This window comes from Pleurodeles waltl, chromosome 7, assembly GCF_031143425.1.
Source record: "Pleurodeles waltl isolate 20211129_DDA chromosome 7, aPleWal1.hap1.20221129, whole genome shotgun sequence".
Taxonomy (NCBI): Eukaryota; Metazoa; Chordata; class Amphibia; order Caudata; family Salamandridae; genus Pleurodeles; species Pleurodeles waltl.
The window spans coordinates 228,410,811-228,431,326 of record NC_090446.1 but is presented as its reverse complement, the minus strand read 5'-3'; positions in this window follow the sequence as shown (position 1 = coordinate 228,431,326).

The following is a 20,516-nucleotide window of genomic DNA, read 5'->3' as shown; positions in this document are numbered from 1 at the left end:
CCGTATTACGAGTTCCATAGGATATAATAGACTCGTAATACGGCTGGTGGTATATCCGTCACTTTATCGTCACTTTTGGGACGGATTAACACCTCCTCCAAAGTTGTAATAACCCCCAGAGAGTACTATTTTGGAGGTGACCAAGTTTGTCAGGGAGGATTTAGACAGAAGCACACCAGTCATGATGTTGCTCCTGGACTTGTCAGGAGCTTTTGACACCATCTCACACTCAATTCTGCTGAACAGTCTTTACAAGTTGCGCATTCAGGGGAGGGCTCTTTTATTGGACCATTCTTTATAGGAGAGCAGATATATTGTAACCTCACTTTTGTTCACTCAAACCATTGCTCTGTTGTGTACCACAAGGTTCTGCCCTGAGCCCACTCATGTTTAATCTTCACCTCTCCCCCTAGGTCGATCTTGTTGAATCTTGGAGAGATAAGATATTTGCCCTCATTCCGACCTTGGCGGGCGACTACCGACTGCCATGCAGCCACTTTACCGCGGCCCACATTCCGACATTCCCGCCGGCCCAGCGGGAATGAGGCCGCAACACAGGAGCCAGCTCCTAATGAAGCCGGCGGTGTTGCGGCTGTGCGACGGGTGCAGTTGCACCCGTCGCGCTTTTCACTGTCTGCCATGCAGACAGTGAAAAGCAGGCCGGGGCCCTGTTAGGGGGCCCCTGGACACCCGTTACCGCCAGCCTCTTCCTGGCGGTGTACACCGCCAGAAACAGGCTGGCGGTAAGGGGGTCATAATCCCCAGGGCAGCGCTGCTTGCAGCGCTTCCCTGGCGGATTATCACCGCCGGGGGAAAATCGGCGGGACACAGCCATCCCCGGTGGTGCGACCGCGGCTTTACCGCCGCGGTCGGAATGGGGTTTGAAGCACCGCCAGCCTGTTGGCGGTGCTTCCGTCATTTTTGCCCTGGCGGTCGAAGACCGCCAGGGTCAGAATGACCCCCTTAGTCTTATGCCGACATCACCCAGTTGCTTTTCTCTTATCAAGGCAATACTGAGGATGTGCTTGACAATTTGAAAGAGTGTTGTGAAATGGATGGAGGCCGACTGTCTTAAATTAAACTCCAATACAATGGAAGCCTTGGCTTTTCATCTGAGTGGCCCTCTCCATCATCCCTCCGGTGGCTGGCTAAACTTAACACACGCCAACCCTCAATCCTACCTCTTTGACAATAAATCTTTGCATTGTTTTCGATTCTACCCTCTCCTTTGCTGCTCAAATTGAGCAAATCTCATCAATCTGCTTCTCAAAACTGAAAACTGTAAAACTATTTCTGCATTTGGTTTCTGAGGAAATGAGGAAAATAGTAGTTTATGCTCTAGTCACGTCTCACCTGGACTACTGACATTGTCACTACCTTGGTCTCCAAGCTTTTTTTTTACATAGGCTCCAATTAAACCATGATGCAGTGGAGAGACTAATAAGTAGAGTCACTCACCGACATCAAATTTCTCTTCTCAACTGAGACAGTTGCACTGGCTCCCGGCGGAACAGCATAATACATTTTTAGCTCTAACAGTGACCCTCAGAGCCTTTCATATTTGAGGCCCCACACTACCTCTTAAACAGACTGACCCCATATGCCCAAGAAAGGGCTCTTAGATCTAATAATAGCCAACTTCTATAGATTCCCAGGTTCTTGAATTCTTGTCATGGAGGCAGCTCTTTTATTGTTCTCACTGCTAAACTTTGGAACTGTCTCCCTCCCAACCTGCTCTGAGGTGAATCTCTGACAAACTTCAAAAACAAGTTAAAGCCTGGCTATTTGATAAAGTTTAGCTTTTGGGTTAACTGGATGGCCTGCAATGTTTGCTTGTGCACAGGGACACTCTGTTTGGAGCAGCTGTTGTGCCTTATCAAGTGTTGTTTCTTTTTATTCATTCATTCATTCCAGTCCTTCTTCTTTGCCCACTATGCCACCACAGATTAGAGTCAGCCATATAGATATCATCTTTTGTCCTTCTAAAGTAGGAACAATCCAGCCTGAACTGACAAGTGAGGTCATCTCCAAACCAGAACACAAGCAACCCAAGACAGGTTTTAGCATATTTGGGCCTCTTTTGTAAGGTGTAACCTGGTTTCAGTAGCATTGGCTTGTTTGTGTTTCTTGCCCTGTACTGCACCCTCAAGGTGGCAGTGGCTGTAGCGAGCACTAAAAAAACAAAATTGTTATTCTTCAGTCTGAACATATTTAGAAAAAGAGCAACTTTCCCCCAAAATATTCAAGGAGGCTAACTTAGTATTCCAACTCCAGTCCTTGAATATTTTAGGGAAAGTTATAAATTCCCCAAGTATTTTGAGGAATGGTTAGAAAGTAGTAATTTTGAATGGCAGAAAGTGCTGCCCTGAGGCACAGCTCAGGGTGAGATGCTATGCACAGGGAGTAAGGAACCCACAAATGACCATATTGTAAGCCACTTAGGGAATTACATCAAACAAGAAAAGCTAATGTAAGGAATGCTTGCAATATGAGTAACCACTGGCAATTGCTCTGGATAGTATTCCAACTTATCGTTGTTATACTTTTCTTAGCTGGTGCTCATTAGATGAAGTTTTGCCCTGCTCACACTAAGGCATGATTTGTTATGTAATACACAGAATCAATCAATGCATGCAAGTGAATATACAGTTCTATTGACTGTTGCTTCTAATCCTGTTATTCTCAGATCACATTGTGCAAATGTGCATTATTATATGCAGCATGGCTTCCTTGGGCTTTGTGTATTACTCCTAGACACCACACACAATGAGGAGCGTAGATGTGACTAGATTGGCCATCACTGGCTGGATGGAGAGAAGAGCAGGACCCAGCACCGCTTACACTTGAATAGGCTATATCTGGTCTCCACACAAAGGGCTACATACACCCTGCAGTTAGCGTGGAGGCAAGGCCGCTAAGGCAGGGCACCTGTGCACTTCTGTACATGTGGATACTCTGCCAGGAAAAAGGACTGCTATGCTGCTGAAAGGACCATCACTCTGCTAGACTGTTGCTCTGAAGGGCAGTTGACCTGCTGCCTCCTGCCCTCTTGCCGTTGTGAGAAGGACTGGACCCATAACCCAGAGTGATTCCAAGTTTGTCTGGCCTCCTGATAAGAAGCATCAGGGACACAACAGGCTTCCAACATTCATGCATCTGCACCTGGAAGCTGCCATCTGTGAGTCCACCCTGCCAAGTAGTGCCAACCCAGTTCTGGACCCTTGGAAGTGGCCTTAAGGGGCTTTAACAGCCTCTGTGGATCCAGCAAAACAGACACATCTCCCTTGCTGTGCGGTCTAAACCAGAGCAGAGCTGACGCATTGCCACTGCTGCATGGATTGGTCTTGATGCAAGATCCGCATCGCCTCTCAGCCCCATTGGAACTGTTACTGTGCAATGCATACTCTGCCCAGTGCCTTGCTTCCCTCGTTCACAGCAGTCTCAACAACGACACCAGACTCCACATCACAGTCTTACACTGATGCTTTGCTCCCACTATACTCCACATTCTCAACACCGGACTTTGCATTGCAAGCTCCATTGATGGGATACTTGACGATGATGCAGGCTCTTGCATTGCATCCTTGTCACACCTCAGAACTGACACATCGCTTCCGCTGCACAGTAGATCTTCGACAAGGATCCTGTCAACGCTCCGCAAATCACGATTTAAGAGACTTTGTTCAGCAGGCCTAACTGTGTCACTGTAGCTGGCCCGAGTTCCATCGTAGTCAGCCTGAACTTGTAACTTTGTACTGGACGGGTGCGACCATATACCCCTAGATGGTGATTTGTGCTTTTTTGGTGCTATTTTCACTAAAGTTGTTAAAAATGCATATCTCCTGTTCAACTGATTGGATTTTTGTTGTTTTAGTGGTCATCTTTTATTTATTAAAGTAAATTATATTTTCCTAACTTGGTGTGTGATCTTTTTGTCTATTATTATTCACTTTATTACTGCTTGAAGTGTTGCAAAAATACTTTGCCTCCCAGTTAAGCCTGACTATTCTGTGCCACCTGCCAAAGGGCTGAACACAGGTTAATTAAGGGTTGACTTGTGCCTCACCCTGACTAGGGTTGTGGTTGCTGCTTAACCAAGGTTCAAAGCCCAGTTAACCAACAATCCAATTTCTTACGAAGACTGTGAGCCTGATTCACAAAGGTAAACTGTCACTTTTAAATGTGGGGCTCTCCACCCATACGGTGTAGTCTCTGCACTTGTAAACTTACTATTAATGTGTACTACCAAAATAAGTAAACATGCACAAATGTTTGTTAATCTTTGTGAATCACGCCCATTTCCTGATGCATGCCAACATCAACTGCTAATACTGATCTTCTGGCCTGAAGCCTTTGAAACTCCCATAGACTTTTACCCAAGCACTAAGGAGTTTTGGTGTTCCCAGAACAAGGCAAAAACAACAAGTGATGGACGGAATGCTGAACATTGTCAAACACTCACCCCCAGTCATAGATCTGGGTTTAATCCATTGTTCTTTTGCTCACCATGCCACCCCAGTTTGGACCCAGCCATATGCAAATCAGTCTTGACCCTGTTCCTCATGGGAACAGTCCAGAACGAACTGCCAAGCCAGTTCCTCACTGGACCGGAAACAAGCATCCTGGGACCGTTTTCGGGGTTTCACCCCTCATCAGCCAGGCTAGCTTGAATCCAGTGGCATGGGAAGCACGGGACCCACGTCTGGGCATACCCTTCCCACTTAGGGCGACAAAGCGAAAACAACAAGTGATGGACGGAATGCTGAACATTGTCAAACACTCACCCCCAGTCATAGATCTGGGTTTAATCCATCGTTCTTTTGCTCACCATTGTCAGCACTCCGTCCATTATTCTTTTGTGTTGGTAATGTTGCCCTAAGTGGGAAGGGTATGCCCAGACGTGGGTCCCGTGCTTCCCATGCCATTGGATTCAAGCTAGCCTGGCTGATGAGGGGTGAAACCCCGAAACCGGTCCCAGGATGCTTGTTTCCAGTCCAGGGAAGACCTGGCCTGGCAGTTCGGGCTGGACTGTTCCCATGGGAACAGGGTCAAGACTGATTTGCATATGGCTGGAATGGCATGGGCAGCAAAAAACCGATGGATTAAACCCAGATCTGTGACTGGGGGTGAGTGTTTGCATTGTCAGCACTCCGTCCATCATTCTTTTGTGTTAGTAATGTTCCCCTAAGTGGGAAGGGTATGCCCAGACGTGGGTCCCGTGGCCTGGCAGTTCGGGCTGGACTGTTCCCATGGGAACAGGGTCAAGACTGATTTGCATATGGCTGGGTCCAAACTGGAATGGCATGGGCAGCAAAAAAACGATGGATTAAACCCAGATCTGTGACTGAGGGTGAGTGTTTGCATTGTCAGCACTCCGTCCATCATTCTTTTGTGTTGGTAATGTTGCCCTAAGTGGGAAGGGTATGCCCAGACGTGGGTCCCGTGCTTCCCATGCCACTGGATTCAAGCTAGCCTGGCTGATGAGGGGTGAAACCCCGAAACCGGTCCCAGGATGCTTGTTTCCAGTCCAGGGAAGACCTGGCCTGGCAGTTCGGGCTGGACTGTTCCCATGGGAACAGGGTCAAGACTGATTTGCATATGGCTGGGTCCAAACTGGAATGGCATGGGCAGCAAAAAAACGATGGATTAAACCCAGATCTGTGATTGGGGGTGAGTGTTTGCATTGTCAGCACTCCGTCCATCATTCTTTTGTGTTGGTAATGTTGCCCTAAGTGGGAAGGGTATGCCCAGACGTGGGTCCCGTGCTTCCCATGCCATTGGATTCAAGCTAACCTGGCTGATGAGGGGTGAAACCCCGAAACCGCTCCCAGGATGCTTGTTTCCAGTCCAGGGAAGACCTGGCCTGGCAGTTCGGGCTGGACTGTTCCCATGGGAACAGGGTCAAGACTGATTTGCATATGGCTGGGTCCAAACTGGAATGGCATGGGCAGCAAAAAAACGATGGATTAAACCCAGATCTGTGACTGGGGGTGAGTGTTTGCATTGTCAGCACTCCGTCCATCATTCTTTTGTGTTGGTAATGTTGCCCTAAGTGGGAAGGGTATGCCCAGACGTGGGTCCCGTGCTTCCCATGTCATTGGATTCAAGCTAGCCTGGCTGATGAGGGGTTAAACCCCGAAACCGGTCCCAGGATGCTTGTTTCCAGTCCAGGGAAGACCTGGCCTGGCAGTTCGGGCTGGACTGTTCCCATGGGAACAGGGTCAAGACTGATTTGCATATGGCTGGGTCCAAACTGGAATGGCATGGGCAGCAAAAAAACGATGGATTAAACCCAGATCTCTGACTGGGGGTGAGTGTTTGCATTGTCAGCACTCCGTCCATCATTCTTTTGTGTTGGTAATGTTCCCAGAACAAGGCAATGGAAAAAACCTGGAATTTTCATCTTTGGATTTTGCAACAAGACTCCTTCTTGACAGATTTGTAAACATAGTATGGTTCCTTTAAGTAATTCAGCCAGTCTCAACACCTGGTATGGCCTCTATCTAAGCCATCCTACTTAGAAGTTCAAACATCTGTGGTGGCTAAAGGATGAAGCAACATATTTGGCAACAGGGACCAAATTAAATTGATTAAACATATCTGATTTGTTGTACACAGTTTTCGGAATTTTGGGAGCTCTTCAATGATCCGTAGTTGCTTCTTTTTAACCAGTTCGTTGTCAGGCCTTTTCCCCCTCCTATGCCAAGCCTTTTTGTGGCTCTGTAGGGTAGTTTGTACTTAGGCCCTCAAAACGTTTTGACCACTTAAGCTACCCAAGCCAAATTTGCGCCCATTTTCGTAACCTTCTGGGGATTCTAAAGGTACCCAGAGTTTCTGGGTTCCCCTCAAGGAGACCAAGAAATTAATCAAAATACAACTAAAATTTGGTTTTTTTGAGAAAAATGTGAAAAAGGTGCTGCAGAAGAAATCATCTGTTTTTCCCTACAAATGGCATACAAAAGGGCCTGCAATGCTAAAATCAACACCTTCCCAGCTTTCAGGAACAGGGAGACTTGAATCAGAAGATCAAATGTTTCAACACAGTTTTGGCATTTTACTGGGACATACACCATTTTTAAAAATGTTGTGCTTTCAGCCTCCTTCCAGTTAGTGACAGAAATGGGTGTGAAACCAATGGTGGATCCCAGACAGCTAAACATTTCTGAAAAGTAGACAAAGTAGACAAAATCCTTAATTAAAGTAGCTGTGAATGTTGACCTCTAGCTCAGCCAGCACTTAGGGAAACCTTCCAAACATGTACATTTTTGGAAAGTAGGCCCCTAGGGGAATCCAGGATGAAGTGACTTGTGGGGCTTTCACTGGGTTCTGTTATCCAGAAACCTTTGCAAACCTCACAATTTGGCTAAGAAACACTCTTTCCTCAAATTTCAGTGCTGCAAAGCTCTGGAATCTGAGGGGAGCCACAAACTTCCTTCAATCCAGCATTCCCCCAAGTCTCCCGATCACAATTATACCTCACTTTTGTGGCTAGGCTTAGTGCCTGCAACAGGTAATGCCCCAAAACACAACATGGACACATCACATTTTCCCAAAGAAAACAGACAGTTTTTTTGCAAAGTGCCTAGCTATGGAGTTTGGCCTCTGGCTCAGTCGGCACTTAGGGAAACCCACCAAACCTGTACATTTTTAGAAAATGTACACAAAGGGGAATCTAGGATGGGGTGACCTGTGGGACTCTTACAGGGTTCTATCATCCAAAATCCTTTGCAACCTTAAAAATTGGGCTAAAAAAACACCTTTTTTCTCACAATTCAGAGCTGCAAAGTTCTGGAATCTGAGGGAGCCACAAACTTTCTTCCACCCAGCTTTCCCCCAGATCTCCCAATAAAAATAGCACCCCACTTGTTTGGGTAGACCTAATGTCCACAACAGGAAATGCCCTAAAACACAGTGTGGGCACACCAATATTATATATCACAAAACTACCTGTTTTTGCAAGGGCGGGCACCTGCGTTTTAGGTCCCGGCATGGCGGTGACCTAGGGATACCTACCAAACCCAGACACTTTGAAAACTAGACACCCGGTAGAGACCAGAGAGGTGTGGCTTCCATGGATCCCCAATGTTTTGTTACCCAGAATCCTCTGCAAACCTTCAATTTATCTAAAAAAGCATATTTTACTCACTTTCCTGTGTAGAATCACTGCGCCAGCACACATTTCCTACCACCCAGCGTTCCGCCGAAACCGGGACCAAAACACAGGTGCCCCCCCTCCAAAAAATCAGGTTTTGTAATAGATAATTTTGATGTGTTCACATTGTGTTTTGGCCCCTTCCCTGTGGTGGGCACTTGGCCCACCAACACAAGTAAGGTAGCATTTTTATCAGGAGACCGGGGGGAATGGTGGGTGGTAGGAAGTTTCTGGTTTCTTATTGCTTCTGGAAGAATATGGCATTGAAATGCAAGAACAATTTGTGATTTTAGTCACATTTTAAAGTTTAGATGGCATGTGGCTAAGAAACCTGTTGGGATCCACAAGAGGCACTTATCTAGAGTTGGTACTTTTCCCTAGAGAAGAAACCAGCATGCTACCAAGACTCTTACTTCTGTGATGTTCCAAACACTCAAATTATGAAAACAAATACCCTTAAGTATTATTAAAAAGACCTCTCACCCACCAAGCTAGTTGGTGGCAGACTTCATCATTTCCAACTGAGACCCCTAGCACGTCATGCCTGATTAAGGTGAAGCAGGTTTTTTTATTTTTTTTATTTTACCACACACATACTGGTTGGATTTGGCATGAGGGTGAATGATGGTTCAATAGATCGAATTTTGTGAACAAGAAATTTTACAAAAATTAAATGTACTGTTAATAACTGAAAGGCCAAGCAAACAGAATTAATGACTCACAGCTTGTGAGCTATAAAGCCACGTCAAGGCACCAACAGCTTTACAGTCCATTCACACACCTTTCAGATGTGACAGGTATAAGACCATTCACGCCGCCATCCAGTGGCCCATCACTTTCATACGTCCACATGCCTGACACAGCAATCACACCAGCTGACAGAGTCTATGGACTGGCGGTGTTGCAGTGACCAACAGCAAGTCACAGTTCACACTGCCAGCCAAGTGCCATCTCACACACACTGCCAGCCAAGCGCTACTCCATGCACATCACCAGCCAAGCACCACTCCACGCACACCGCCAGCCAAGTGCCACTCCATCCATACCCCAGCCAAGCACCACTATAAGCACACCACCTTCAATTTTTTTTAACAAAAAAGAAAACACTAACAAATTATAAGCAAGTACAAAACTACAAACACAAAAGCTCTAACTAAATATGGCAGTAAAGCCAACTGTGAAACTGAATAAAAAATATAAGACAATACAGAACAGCCAGTTCACTTTTACGGCATTTGCCAATAATTCTTCTGGGTATGGTAACTTCTGAAACAGCGGGTCACACACGGCCCAAGCTTAGAAGGACTACTGGGGTAGTACATATGAGTCTCTCTCCGGATACCTCTTCGGAAACAGACTCTCCATTTCATAGCAGAAAAGTCTTTTTGGAGGAATATGATCAGAAAAGTAGTGATCTTTCACTCTACCCACATTTTCCACCACTGCTTCTCTAGGAACTCTTGCCTGTTCCACTACAACAAGGCACTCTATCACAGACTCCTGAAACTTAACAAACAATATCTTTGACTCAGGAGAACAATTTTTGAACAAAACAAAAGCATTAAAAGTTGCTAAATTGAAATTATATATAACCAACTTCTTATATGAAACATAAGCCTTACGAATAGCAGTATATGGTTCCAAACTTTGATCTACTCTACACCATCCATGTGCTGATTCTAGTCTAAATTATACACAGGTTTGCGCACTTCAGAAACCTAACCCCAAACAGTCACAGATGAATAACGCCTATCATGGATCATAGTCAGCATGTTAACATCCCTCCTGTCTGCAAATTTTACAGCTAGCAGCTCATCATTATTCAAGGCACTATGTGCCCCAAGCAGCAGTGTCCACTTTGTGCAAATTCCCTAAACAATTGTACACTAGTGTGGGTTATCTAAGTACAAATGGTGAACTTTGTTAAATAGTCGTCTACCAAGTTCTCACTAAATTTTCTCAATAACTCCAAAAGTGGAGGGACAACCGGGGGGCCAATACTGGAATCCCTACCAGTGAAGACCCAGAAATTATGGACGTATCCTGTACTACTCTCAGATAGCATACACATCTTAATTCCATAACGTGTCCTCTTGCTAGGAATTTACTGCCTAAAAACCAAATGGCCCTTGAACAGGACAAAGACTCATCCACAGCTATTTCTTTCCCTGGAACGTAGATCTCTGAAAAATGATCTACAAAGTGATCAAGGACAGACCGAACCTTAAAAAGACGGTTAGAGTCAGGGTGATCTTGTGGCAATGCAAAAGCATTATCAACAAAATGCAGCCTCCGAAGAAAAAGCAAATACCGATTACTACTCATAGTTCGAGGAAGTAAAGCCATTGCCATCAAGGGACTAGTAGATCAATATGAAGACAGTGATGGTTTCCTTATCAGCCCCATCAAAAAAGTAAAATTCAAGAACTTCTTTAACTCTTCCAGATTTGTACAAATCCACCAGGTAGCTCTAAAGTGTGGCCTAAGTCTGACACTGTTGTCCCTCAAATACTGTTCAGGACACAAATTAGTCTGCTCAACAATCTCTACCAAAAATACATTGTCCTTAAACAACTGAAAGAAATTAACAGGCAAAAAGTTGTCCGTATTAGCTCTGCACCCTGGGAGATCACTAAAGGCAGGCAGCTCCAGCTGCTCCATGTTTGGGGCAACCCAGACTTCAGGTCTTCCAATGGGAAGCCTTTCAGCCCCAGGCTGTTGTACTACTGGCACATCAACGTCCTCCTATAAAACAGGCACTTCACCCACACTGAGAGTGGCTTCCTCATCAGATGATTCCTCTCAGACAGAAAATTCACTGCTAGAATCTTGCATTTCCTCCTCGGCCTCAGATGCATAGTCAGTCTCTTAATCATGGTCAGAAGAAGACTCAGAAAGTATACCAATAACCTGCTGAGAGGTCATCCTGCGGCTAGCCATGATCCTTCCTAATCAAAGTAACTTGATAAATACACCAGCAACAATCAACACTGTGTAAAATAAGTAATAAGCAAAGTGTGGCTTTATCACAAAGACCTATATACTCAAAAACGATACCACTCACTTGCCTGAGACAGCTACATTCACCAACTCCTGCTCTGCACAGACACAGCAAGCAACAATGATATCCACTAAAAAGGAAAAACAAAATAAAATTATACATAAGACAATACAAATATAATTTTGCACAAATCTAAGGGCAATTTCACACACAATGAAACATATGCTAAATTTGCTGAATTTAGTACACCATTTACAAAAAAAATCATTTATATATTGGAAAAATACTTTTTGGGAGTAAGTAGTCCTAAAAAGATTTTCCCACCAAATATATGCAACTACACAAACTGCAGATATACCACTGCCACAACCGCAAGGAGTCACAGTAAAGGAATCAAAAGCTTTGACCTAGAACAAAAAGGAGAAAAGTAGAACATTATGATCCCAAATATATATAATTCGCCAGTCTACAAACATCCTGCCACCAAACATTTACAAATTTTCCCTTATGTCTAGTGGTTTCTGCCCTCCTTGGGGGCAGATGGGTCCAACATAAAGAGGCCTATCTGCCCCCAAGGCGAGCAGAAATGGCCAAAAGTAATGTGCCACATGAGAGAGCGATCCTTGCCCAAGGGGTTGCCCCCCAAGAAAAGAAACATGCACCCACCAATAATCCCTGGTGCCAAGTGGTTTCTGCCCCCATTGGGGGCAGATGGGCCTAATTTAAATAGGCTGATCTGACCCCAAAGGGGGCAGAAAGGGCAATATCAATGTCCCCCTATGGGGAGTGACCCTTGCCCAAAGGGCCACCCCCCCAAACAAATAAAAAACACACATATAACATTATCACAGGTGGCAGATGGGACTCACATAAATAAGCCGATGTGCCACCAAGGGGGCGGAAATGGCCAAAAGTAATTGACCCCCCTGCAGGAGTGACCCTTGCTGAAGGGGCCACCCCTCCAAAGAAAACAACATGCACCCATTGAATAATCCCTGGCGTCTAGTGGTTTCTGCCCCTTATGGGGTAAGATGGGCCTAAGATAATGGGCGATCTGCCCATAAGGGGGGCAGAAACAGCCAAAATATATGTCCCCTACAGGGAGTGACCCTTACCCAAGGGGTCATTCCCTGAAAAATGCCAAAACATAAAGAGTTCCTGGCGCCTAGTGGTTTCTGTCCCCCTTTGGGGCAGATGGGCCTAAAAAAATGCATGGTCTATGCCCAAAAAAGATGTCCTTTAATTGTGACACACACCCACACACACACAAGTAAAATCCTCATACTACTGCTGCACAGCACCATGAGTGTCTTTCCCCTCAGTGCGTCTTTTAAACACCCCCACCCCTCTCAGGAGTTGAAACTTACCTCCTCCTCAATCCGGCACTGCAACCAAATGGCTTCTAGCACCACCACACCATCTGATGATGTCAGCATGTGCGGCACTCGCTGACTTTATCAGATCATCGAAGGGATCTGGGGTGACAGCGGAAGGTCTTCCGCTGCCGTTCCTGGTGGGGCAAGTGGATGTGTGGCCCATGGGAGAGTGCCAGAGCTTCCCCTGTGGGTCAATGTCAGGATGTAAGTTATGTCTGTGCTGTAACTGTTACATCCTTGGCATAGAAGGTGTTAAAGGTCTTGGCCTCGTGCTCATGCATATTTGCATGCATAGAAATAGAGGCAAGGCACATGAGGGCTCTACGAAGTAGGCAGTTAATATAGTGAATAAATCTACATGTTCTTGATGGAAAATTGCAAATAAAGGGTTTTTGTCACATTTTGTGAATTGTCCACATGTAATAAAAGCAAGGTCATTTTTTAGGACATCTTGCCGTTTATGTATTAAGTTTTCAATGTAAAGGGAACCGAAATTGTCCTTCACTTTGAGTGATCTGTTGAATGTTATTTCAGAATAGTCTTTCAAAGTTCAGCTAACATCCAGTTGTAGACTGTGGGACTTCTTATGCAATATTTCTGATTATCTAGAGTTAGGCAGTGTGGGAAGAAATACATCACTTTTCATCATTCACTAATGCATTAGCTTTTAATTAATCATTATGCAGTGCTTGTTTAATTGTATAGCCCTGTTGTACCCTCCCTCCATTCTTTTGTGTGCCACTCTTTAAAAATCCCCAACACTGTACTTAATTTACATACAAAACAAGTTTTAGCATTAACATTCTTTATTCCTGGCATTCCTACAAAATGAGTGATTTGGTATTCATTTTCTGTAATCTCAATATACATGTCTTCATTGATTGTAAATGTTAAAAAAGAGAGACCATATGCTATTTTATTAATAATTCAGCTTATTTTTCAAAATTATATCTAGACTATGGATTTTTACTATGCTTCTAATATTGTTGTTTAATTGAATAACCACTAGGGATTGTTCAACCGTACCTAGGCCTGACCGGAAGCCCTGTTGCACATCAGAAGAAAAATGACTTGCTTTAAACAGGTGCTCCATCTTTTGAAGAAATACCCTCCCAAAATTTTTTAAAATGAATCCAGGAGGGAAATAGGGTGATACCAGGCTCGGAGGTACTTGTCGCGTTTTTTGAAAATTGGAACTATAGTTGATTTCCTCCAAGAATTTAATGGCCCACCACTTATAGCAGCACAAAAAACATATGTTAATAATGGAGCCAACAAATGTGAGACTTTACCAGAAAACATCAATATTATTTATTTTTGCAACTGGGAAATTATGTTAAAGCCAGCAGACGTTCATAACACATGGCATTATAGACCTCTCCTGTGTCTTTGACTTGGTAGACAGGGCGGGTATTGAGACTCTCTTATAGACCTCCCTAAAAGCCTGCATTGGGGTACAGCCACCCAAGTACAAAACGGCCAAAATGGAGAATGCACCCCATATATCAGGTCAAATGATGGGTTTAGGCAGCGATGTATCTTCTCCCCCCTTTCTATTTCATATTGATGCCCTTGACACAGAACAAGTAAAAAAGGGAAAAACTTAACTAAGGTAGGGAGTTGCTCATTGACTGTCCTCCTCTATTCCGATGATGTGATTTTAGTTGCATAACCACCAATGGCCTTCAGATTTTACTTGATTCTTTTAATGATTTTATGGGCAACTCAAATCTAAAGGTAAACATCAGAAATCGTCTAAAATGACATGCAGCCCAAAAACACACATACCCAAAAGTACCTAATAGGGGGATATCTTTAACCCAGGTTCCAAATTTTAAGTACCTATTCTTTTTTATGCTAACTTAAAATGTGAAGAGCTACTTATTCAAAGTGTTGTGTAGCCATTTTAGTTATAGCTCCATACACGTTATTTTAGCCAACAAGGCCTGCCTCTGTGCACTTTAACCTAGATATATTTTATTCAGCTTTGTTTATTATTTTAACAATAGCCACATTTGCGGTCTTGTTTTATTTATTTCTATCCAGTGGTTATTTGCCTAGGCCAGCACTGCATTCTTAAACAAGACATTTCTTTCAACCTGTGCTTTTCTCAAGGCTGCAGTAAGATAGGTTGCCGGTAAATGTGGTAACGCTTTGTCTCTAGTGTTCATAGAAACACACACATCCTTACGTGGGGACATTTTCTCAGACCATCAGCTGTTTTATTAAAAAACACTTCTCTGTCCCATACACGTTAGAGGGAGATTCCAGTCGGATGACCACGACTATATGCTAATTGCTGAATGCTTTGCTACGGCTGCTTCTGTAGGCTACAGGCCTCTTGCTCAGGTATGCGGGATGATGTCTTCCCAGGGGAACCTGGAGGGCATAATCAGAGCTTAGCATGCTGTGCTCTAATATAGCCTGGATAGGAATTATTTTAATGATTCTAGTGATAATATGGTAACATTATTTTTATGCTTTACTCTCCTCATCACTATTTTAATCCTTTCATGATTCATCGTCCTGAATATTGCAGTACATGCTTTATTATCTAAGATGCAGTTGCTTCATTAAAACCTTATTGAAACATATACTGCCTCTGATTGTTCTTGTATATGTGAGACTAATGTAACTGAGAGAAATGGATGGGATCTGAATGACCACAATTTCCCTGAGGAATCAATTCTGTCATGCGCTCGACTGCCCAATTGCCCCCGCTCTTGGGTGGAGATGAGGCACTGCTAGTTAGCAAGAGCAAAACCCGGAATAGGCCTAAAGGTGTCACCTGTAGTGGAATAGACTCAGTCCCCCACACCTCAGGCGATTCTGCTGCTCAAATCCAGTAGTCTCATTAGGATAATGAGAGCCTACGCAACATGGCGCCGCCAAAGTTTGGTCAGGCTCTACTTTTCGGGTCCTCCTGAGTATCTCTGTCTCACCACATACAAAGATACCTCAGTAGTATATACGGAGACGTCTGTGGTATTCAGGATTTTCCTCCACAGCTAAGTAGAGAGTACCTAACTAACACTGTAGGTTGTTCAAGCTTGAACTCTAAAAGGATAATCCCCATTTGGTGTGCTTATCTCTGACAAAATTTACCATTCATTATGGCGAACCCGCAACGGGTAGGAATTGCAGTCAATATGCGACCACCAGCTTACTTCACATTTACTGGCAAATGGCCTAACGGCACAGGGGGAGTCCAGTCACATTTGTTGTAGAGGCTCATCCAGCCTATAGAACATAATATTTTTATTCTTGGGTTACATTTCCAGTAACTGATAGAAACACAAATACATTTCATCATTATACACCTGCAAATATACCTGCACAATACAGAGCATATGCATATCTAGAAATACCTCTATCTTATCAAGAACATAATAATTGGCTTGATGGCACCCTACCCCATACAATTTTACATGTTAGGTTAGGTCCACCAAGTAATGATGGTCCTACCTGGCCTTTATTGTCCACTTATACACCTCACCCTAATACAGCAACCTTGGCGGTAGCTGAAGTCCACCACTTATACGCTGAGCTGACGGAAATATATAGACAATTAGTACAGTTTGTAATCTAAACATTAAATACAAACCCAGCACATGCTGCTCCGGTGCAACCACATGCAGTAACGCCAGGCATTAATCCTGCAACTGTACATTTGATCATGGGTAAGGTAGCCGCCAAACGGGTTGAAACTCTGTTTTAGTTAGCTCAAAAACTAAATGCACTGGAAGCAGTATTTCCCCATATGGGACCTCAGGATAAGCATAGAATATTAACTATGTGCCTGCCATTTGGGATGGTTCCAACAATAGAGAACTGCAATACATGGGGCACGGTATTTGCCACACTCTATATTACCGCACATGGTACACCAACACTTGCCAATTTACCAGAAGTGTTGAAACAAATTCAAGATGAATACGGGGCTGCCCCGGCCCTGGACTTAGGGATGAAATTAATGGGCAACTTTACACAGTATCCTCAATTATATTAAGTAACCTTAAAGGGTAAGCAGTCGCACTAGCAGTACGGGATGTTCCTCCACAGGATCTAGAACGTGAGCTGCCAAAGATTATCGAGACCTACTCTAGAATTGGTCGAGATAGACTGGGGTCCATCCACACAAAACCACAATTCCAGGGTAAATCTAATAAAGATTTTAGTAAGCAAGCTCCTGAGGGTACTTAGAAACACTGGGATAAAAAAACAACAAACACCTAAAAAAGAAAGGGGAGAATCTCCGCATATGGAGACCTCACAGAATAGATATAATCTCAGAAATAGAGATACTATAAAAACGCTTGACAGATATCAACATACTGATACACGCCAATCTCGTTCCTTTCAGTACTCACCAGAAAAACGCAGTGAGAGAGGTGGGCGGTCAGAGCGAAGAACTGAGTACGTGAAATCGAGACAGGTATCAAAACGCTTAACAGAAGTTTCTGTTAAAAAAGAAGAGAAACTTCCCCAACAAAAACCCCAATTCAAAAAGAAAAAAGTGGCAGCAGTTGCAGTTCGACTTGCCACTCAAGAAGAGGGCTCTATTGAAGAACAAAAAGTGGGCATTAGCGCTATTAGACAGCGCGGCAGAGGCCACAATAGTTTGCCGGAATCTTCTAGAGTATCTGGAGGTGAGAGCAACTGATGACTTCTTACAAGTTGAAACTCCTGACATGCATGTCTCCACGCCTGATAGGGTGGACAAAGTAATGTTACAGTTAGAAGGAGACATTGAACGCACAATCGACGCAATCTTTTGAGACCGCCTCATAAATATATATGATATTCTACTGGCCGAAAGGGATTGGCCACCTGCATTTGTCTGTACTTGCCCATATGGGGAAGATGTTATCAAACCTTCTTTCTCACCCCTTATTCCAGAGGAGCTCGCAGAATCCTATGCCATGGATTGGGCATTGGCGCAGGCACCCACGTTATATCGCAACCAAGTAGGGTGGGATAAAGACTCCCCCTATCATGTAATTTCTATTAAAAATCAACCCCAACCACAACCCCATTATCCAATAAAACATGATGCAAAAGCACCCATGAGGGAAATCCTCACACAACTGGAGTATCAGGGCAAAATTTAACCCTGTGTCTCACCAATGAATGATACTTATTCCCAGTAGCTAAACCGGACCATTCATACAGAATAGTCTTAGACTACAGACATTCAAACAGTCATACACGCACATACACTATACAAAACTCACATAGCATAGCACTCATGAACAACACAGTGCACAAAAAAAAAAAACAACGCTGGACATTTCCAATGGTTTCTTCTGCCAAAATATAGCACCTGAGAGTAGAGGCATACCAAGTTTCAGCACACTCGGCTCCCAGAAATAATTATGTTGTTTACCTCAGGGGTACAAGAACAGTCCAGGACTGTTCGCAGCTCGTGTGACTTCAATTTTGTACAACATTGACCCTGAAGCATTGGCCTATGTAGATGATATTCACTGATGATGAATTACTGCAACATCTAAGATGGATGGCCCGCATTGTTGTAGGATTTGCCGAATTGCTGGAAAGAGCCTAGGGCCACAATTCTTGGAAAAATGCGCACAATTACAACCTCCAAATACAATTAAAAAACTCCAATCCCTATTGCGTTTTCTAAGTTTTGACAGAACTTACATTCCAGATTATGCCTCATGCATATGACTTAATATATCTTTTCAAGTACATTTTGGACAGTCGGGCACACACGCATTATCAGAGCTTTGCAAACAGACATGCTTGAAGCACAACACCTACACACAAGTGACAACAAAAAAAATCTGATCATCAGAGTAATTGCTGGTGCCATTGGTTTCACCTTTTAAACTTTCAATGAGGGTGTGACAATCCTGATTGCATACAAATCACATTTGTATTCAGCATCAGAACAATGCTTTGCTCCCACTGAGAAAATTCTCACTGCGGTTCAGATGGCCATCATTAAAGAAAGACGACTACCCCCAGGGGAAACGCATTATTGTCGTATCTCCAATTCCAGCCCTTGAGAATGTTGCTAAAGTGAGCATTCTAAACACTAAAGCATTACATCCACGTTGGATTCAATGGGCAACATCTTTGACAGCCACTGATGTTGACTACATTTTCAACCCAAAGTTACAAACTCAAGAATTTTTGCAATATGAACTAGAATACCCAGTTCCGGCAAACGCAGTGCCTATTGATCAATATCAAAGAGGCCTGTACAATGATGGCTCAGCACAACCAGCAATAGGCACAAAACTTCAATACCCCACGGCTTGCGCAGTTGTAAGTGGCTACTTGGAGGATAATACATTTTGTCACCAACATACATTCACACAAAGCCTAGAAGATTGCACAGCACAACTAGCAGAGCTAAAGGTTCTGGTGATGGCACTGAAACACATGGATCCTGCACAGCTAACACTGATTGTCTGTGATTCGTATTACTGTGTCCAGTCCTTCAATGAACACCTGCATTATTGGTGCCAGAATGGGTTCAGAGATTCTAAAGGCAACACCATAAAACACAGACTTCTGTGGGAGGAAGTAGTGGATCTGAAGGAAACGCTACCAAACGTCCATGTTGTACATACACTAGGACACCAGGGCATTGGAATACACGTTGCTGGAAATACACTGGCTGATGAAGCAGCCAAATCAGCAGTAGCTACAGCTGTTGTTGCTGCAGTAACCCATTCTGGAAAGAAATCGGACGATGACAGTTCAGGTTACTCTAATACAAAAAATGGCCACAAGATGGTCTCCTTGTTAAAGCAGAGGTGTGCCTACTTGCCCCTCTAATGGATACTTACTCATTGCAGATTCCTCACATTTGAATATCCTAGGTGCAGATTGGATCCAGAAGCTTTTGCCATAGCTGTCCAGTGGGGCTAGCTCCATCTCGACCTCAAAGATAATCAGTGACCTTACTGGAACCAGAAATCAACCTTTATGGCACCTCAACGTTAGTTCCTTTTTTTCCCTACTTTTAACGAGTATCCGGAGCTGCTCGCTTCACTCATGCAGGGAAAGTAGTTTTGTGCAGGTAAAGTCACCTTAAAAAGTCAGGGTTAATATCCTGTTGGAAACTCGACGTACAAATGTCCATTATAAATCCAAACTGTGATTGCCTTTGGTGTCTCAGCTTGAGACATGACTCAAGGTGTGATCTTGGTTTAATTATTAATCTGAATGCAATAAACAAATGAGAAGCCAAATCTATTTATGCCTAGGGATAAAGAAGGCCACAGAAGTCATTGCTGCAGTAGATCTTGTTCTAGGGCCGGATGACAATCAATACCCCCTACCATTCCGCTCTTTTATCAATCTCTGGAGGTGGAGAAAGAAAAAGCATTGCCACCATCGAAGCACTCTTCTCCCAGGAGGTCAGAACAAGGCTAGGACTCCTCCTCTCACCATCTTCACTAGTGCCAAAATTAGTGGAGTTGTCTCTGCAGACTCCACGCCGACACCACTGTCAATAACCCCACGGCTCTGCCTTTCTCAGTGCTGATGCAGGCCTACCCAGACTTTCAGGTGCTAGGAACGCATCTGACATTAGTCCTCCAAGCAGCGCTGGATTTATTTGTAAACCCCTCTGAGATGCGACCCAGCCCCAAAGGTCCATTTGGGTCTCCATTCGGCTCCCTTCTAATGCTCAATGAATCTCCTTCCAGCTACTCCTCGACCCACTTCTACCCCTGTCAAAAAAGTAAGATGAAGATGCAAGATTCAAGGACTCATTGAGGAGGAACAAAGAAGACTTGGTTTACTGGGACCACATTCACAGCCTATTGGGATCAGACTCTGATTGAGATCATGCACTGGTAAAGATCCTTGAATGCCCCTACCTTCTGGTTTCACAGACTTGACACGTCTCCTAAAATAGACATCGATCCATGTCTTGCTTCACATGAGTTTCCAAATCTGGGTTTTGCACCGGCTAACTAGCAGTGCCTCGTCCCCACCACAAGATGAT